This window comes from Halyomorpha halys, unplaced genomic scaffold (genome assembly GCF_000696795.3).
Source record: "Halyomorpha halys isolate HHAL.00 unplaced genomic scaffold, Hhal_1.1 Scaffold45.1, whole genome shotgun sequence".
Classification (NCBI taxonomy): Eukaryota; Metazoa; Arthropoda; class Insecta; order Hemiptera; family Pentatomidae; genus Halyomorpha; species Halyomorpha halys.
This window is the reverse complement of record NW_027113993.1, coordinates 2,263,201-2,268,482: the sequence shown is the minus strand read 5'-3', so window position 1 is coordinate 2,268,482 and position 5,282 is coordinate 2,263,201.

Here is a 5,282-nt window from a genome sequence, read left to right as displayed (position 1 = left end):
TTCATCCTCTCCATTTTTAGGACCTGTTACATTCCTAATTATTCCCCTCAGTGTGTTATTATTAGCCTCCCTGGGATGCTTCTTTGCGATATGGGTTCCGACTCCTCTTTCACCCTTAAAAGAGAGTCCACATGTAGGACAAACCTTATCCTATCCTGGTTATTATCCTATCCCAGTTATATTATTATAAATACTATAACTTCCCACAACTCAGCCGCTTCCAAACTTTCAGAACATGCCCTTACACTTAATCATGCTTTTGATTTTGATCATACCACTATTTTAGCCACTGTTACAAATTACCAAAAGAGACTCATCTCAGAATCCATTTATATACATCTTGAACCCCTTCCAGTTAACCACAAAATCGATAAAAACTTTATCTCGCATACATACAGCCATATATTAAACTTAATTAAGACTAAATAATTTTTCCAGTCATTTTTCTATTATACTTTTGTTTTTTCACCTGTTTTTATCTCTTTATCACTTATATTATCTATTGTTGCATTTACTTATATTTATTCATCTATGTTTTATTAACTTTCACATTTACTTTGTTTTGTTTTTTGTAAACTTTTATTTCACATGTTTCTATTAACTTATTTCACTTATGTTTATCATCACTTTATTATATTCCATCACATTTGTTCACTTATTTCTATACTTTATTACTTATTTTTAATCTTTTTATGTGCTTCTTTTTACATCTCACCTTGTACTTTTATTTTTTTATTTTTATTTTTATTTTATTTTGTAAACTTTCACTTCCGACTTTAAATTACCTTATTCCACTTTATATTATTCATGTTACTCCTGTTATCTTTACTATTACTATTATCAGTGTAGATAAATGATTATTTTCACGATATATAAATACTACAGTTGTTATCATTGTTTAATTATTTTTCTTACTTACTTTTTTGTTGTTTTGTTATTTTGTTAATACTACTCTTTATTTACTTTTACTTATTATTAATTACTTCTTTTACAATCATTGTTATTATATCCTATATTGTATTAATTACCCTACTATATTTTCTTCAGTATAATCTCGTATTATTAGTGACGATATGTGTCATTCTAATTTTACTTAGTTAATCCTAAATTAAAAATTATTATAGTTATTATTATTATCATATTTCTGTATCTTTCTCTTATCATTTTTCATTTTTCGTCATATCTTTATGACTACTTCCTGTATGTATACGCGACGTATTTGAAATAGAAATATAGCCGTTAAACGACTGGCTACCTCCTCCCCACTCCTCCACGCTTCCGCTTCATTGTTGCCTTCTGTTCAACCGTTCGCTTTGAACAGGTAGGTTGTCCTGACTTGTTCTTTGCTGATTTATTATCATTTTAATGTCATCATTATTTTTTATTTATTTATAATTATTCTTTCAAGACGTTTATTTAATTTCTACTTTATTCTTTTTTATTTTACGTATTTTTAAAACAATTTTTACTCTTGTCATTGTTACTTATTTTTATTCTTATCATTGTTTATTCAAGTTTATTTTATACTGATACTATTTTATGTCTTCTTTCCTTTTATTTATATGTAATTTCTTATCACTTTATTTTTACATAATATTTATCCTAGCTTAAATTACCTTATTGTTGTAATATTCTCAGTTTTCTTTTTTTTGTTTTGTATCTTTTTAGCCCTGATGAAGCCCTGCAAAGTGGGGTGAAACGTCGGAAAATAAATAGTTGTAAACTATTTTTGTTTCTCTTATGACCGCAACCCTGACCATCTTATATATCAATTTTTACGGTCAACTATATATAGATATATACTAAATGATTAAAAGTTTATGGAGTTTGACCATCGCAAATACAGAAATCAGTGTTAGTTATATGAAATCTCTTGAAGAAGTATTTGGACGGTCCATGTTCTATCAGTAGTAGAGTCAGTTTGTAATGTTTATTTTTTATTTTGTTATAATTTTCAGAAGTCATGTTAGGTATGTATTTACAAAGGGGTCGTCCTTTAGTCGAAAGTTGCTAACATCTGTCCCAGTCCTCAGTGAGGTCAGTTCTTCTGGATTTTTTAGTGTAGGGGGGATTGAACTGTTGTCGATGGGAAACTGGGTATCGCTAGGAGCTGATTTTGCCAAGCAATCGGCTTTTTCATTACCGCAGACCCCACTGTAACGAAATTCTAATATTTTCATTCATAATTTTGATTATGTTGTGTCTAATTGCCTCGGTAAGTAAGTAGTGGTTTCTTCGGATTTTTAATAATTCTATTAATATTTTATTGTCAGTGTAAATATTATAAGATGAAGTTGGGTGATCTCCCTGTCTAAGTATGTAGTCTGGCCTATGCAGACGATGTCTTCATCATCGGTAGATCCCTGCAGAGCATTAGGACTGCCTTCGAAGCGATGGATGTAGAAGCAACAAGGATGGGCCACCATATTAAAGAGGGAAACACAAAATTACGCTGTTGGGTAAGAAGCCTCTGAACCAGAGGTAGAGTCGCCATGTAATGGGCCCCTATAATTTCGAAGTGGTAAGAAGTTTTTCTTATCTTGGCTGTATTATCAATGAGAAACAGGATGAAGAAGAAGAAGTTAAAAGCAGAATTGTTGCTGGAATGTAGCATTCCATAAGAAATGTAGCATTTCCTCGTACATAAGGATACAAAAGCTTAAATGGCTTGGCCATGTAATGAGGATGAGGGAGGAAAGAGTGACTCATAAACTGTACAGTTACGGTACTGTATGGTGTGCGGCAATGTGGTAGGCCGAAGGGATGCTGTGAGGCGGGATCTGCGACAACTGAGGATCCTAGTTACCCTTGCAGAAGATAGAGAAAGATGGTTGGCGGCCGTTGAGCAGGCCAAGGGCAGCTCCATGTGCCTGTTGTGTCAGTAAAAGAAGAAGAAGAGTAGACATCATCTCTAAACCCACTCTCACTCACTGTTTAATTTTTACTTTGAAGTCTGTTTCACTGAGAAAGTTGACTTAAAACAGGTGGTGTCTGGGAACAGGGCACAAAGTCAAGGAGTGCCGGGAAAAGAATAAGGGTGGTGCTGCAGAAACTGAAAGGCCAAAGGCAGTGTAGGGAAAGATCTGACATTGTGCGGGCAGGAGGGAATGCCCGGTACATCTGAAGAAGATGGTCAACCAGGCAAAGAAGACCCGGTATGTGTAGGCTGCAAATCCTGCAGGTCAATATGGGCTGGAGACGAGTGTTCGCGGACGAATTGAGAACTCTCGCCCGAAGTGACAATTTGGCGATTCAGGAGCCATGTTGTCAAAGGAATGTGGTCACAAGTTCTGGAACTACGTCGAGGGTGGTTGGTCTAGGCAGTGGCGAGAGGAGGTCTAGAGCAGCGATTGTTATCGTTAACTCTACCCTCGACGTTATGGAACTGAAGCAATTCACCACAGCAGATCAGGCGGCATGTAAAGTTAGGTGGGGTAGAGTTCCCTTCGCTCTGGTTTCTGCATATATGCCGCCATGACGGGCGAATGTAAATATCAATGTAGAGGATAATATAGCAAGCTATGGAGGCTGTCGTGCTAAAGTATAATAGCGTGATAGTTTGTTCCGACATCAATTCATGGAGCACAGCCTGGGGTTCGGATCGTACAGACACTAGAGGGAGGTTGGTAGAAGAATGCGAGCCGAGGTGTCAGCTGGTTATTATGAACGAGCCTTCTGGTCCCACATTTGTTGGAGCGCGGGGCCAGAGTTGGATAGATAGAGGGAATACTGGCTGACAGAGAATGGGAGGAGATGACACCGATAGGTGAGGAGCCCGAGATTGACCACAGAATGGCAATGGTTACAGGCGCCATCACTGAAGCGGCGAATATTACCTTCCAACGCCAAAGGGCGAGAGTACGTCCGGTCCCATGGTGGACGCCGGCTCTAACGCAATTAAAAAAATAATACTACAGGGCCAGGCATAGGTACCAGGAGTGTAGAAATGACGAGAGGAGGCCTGCACTTCGAGAAAAATTTAAGCATAGGTATAGGGTATACCGAAACAGAGTGCGTTGCCAGAAGAAGTCCTGGGACGAATTTATTAAAAATGACAAGTTCATCTACATGTAAAGGCTGCTGTTAGGTCCTTCTTAAGCATATGTTTATGTATAGGACTTGTTTAGCGATGGGTGCGAGTTCCATGTTGATACTGCAAAACAATTTTCCTAGAATCTGAATGCACCTAATTGGTGAGTGGGGCTTTCCTCCTCACTACATTCTTGACTTTTAACAGTCAACCTGCCAGTGATGATACCAACTCTGGCTGGTGTTTTGTGTTCTCTGTAAACACTTGTTTGTTGATACTTGATATTGATATATATTGAATAATTGATACTTGCGCTTGTTAGAATTATTTTTCGCTAGTTCAAGATGACAACTTCTTTTGGACCCAGCCTTTTACTATTTTATTGATAAGTAACATATTCTGAAGTATGTCAAATTTTCTTCTTGTATCCATTTGTAAACACCATTGGTATCAAATTGGTACTGTTGCCCTTCCTGTATGTAGCCATTGCTTTTCCCCCCTTTTTGAATTTCCTATGCCTCAGGAGAAGAAAATTTACAATTTGACCAATCTAGAGAACTAGCAAGCTGCGTATACTCTTTTATTTGACGACAGAAGACATAATGACATAACATGACTCCAGATTCCTCTAGTGATAGAATAGTGACACTGATGAGTATGAACAAATAAAAGAAATGGAAGGAGATACTGAAACTGAGTTATGTAGAGAATCTAGTGAGGAAGAAGATGCTAATAAATAAAATTTTTACATTACTCATGAGAAAAAAGGAGGGAAGCTGACTAATGAATAAAAAACCCAATGAATGCCAGAAAATGACAACGGAAACACATTTGATGCATCTTCCTGGTACCATCAGACCTATAAAAAAATATTTCTGGTAGACTAGATATGAGGGATTGTCTTATTGATAATGATATTATCAATAAAATTGTGATTTGCAATAACAAACACATGAATCATTATGAGTTGTGGTAGTCAGTTGGCCAAAAAGAATGATTATTAATGTTAAAAGGTTTTCATTTCTCTGTAGATCCCTAAGATTTTATGAACTCAGTACACGCTCAGATCATGTACTCACCCTCCCTATTCCTAGTGAGCATCCAGGCAAACATATGCCATCACTGTTGACACCACTATTAGATTAATAAACTAAGGCACATGCCTCATTCCTCACCAATGACATATGACTGACGTTAATGATTTTGCAAAACATCAATAGAAGTAATAGGTTGAGAAAAAAAAGTTACAGTA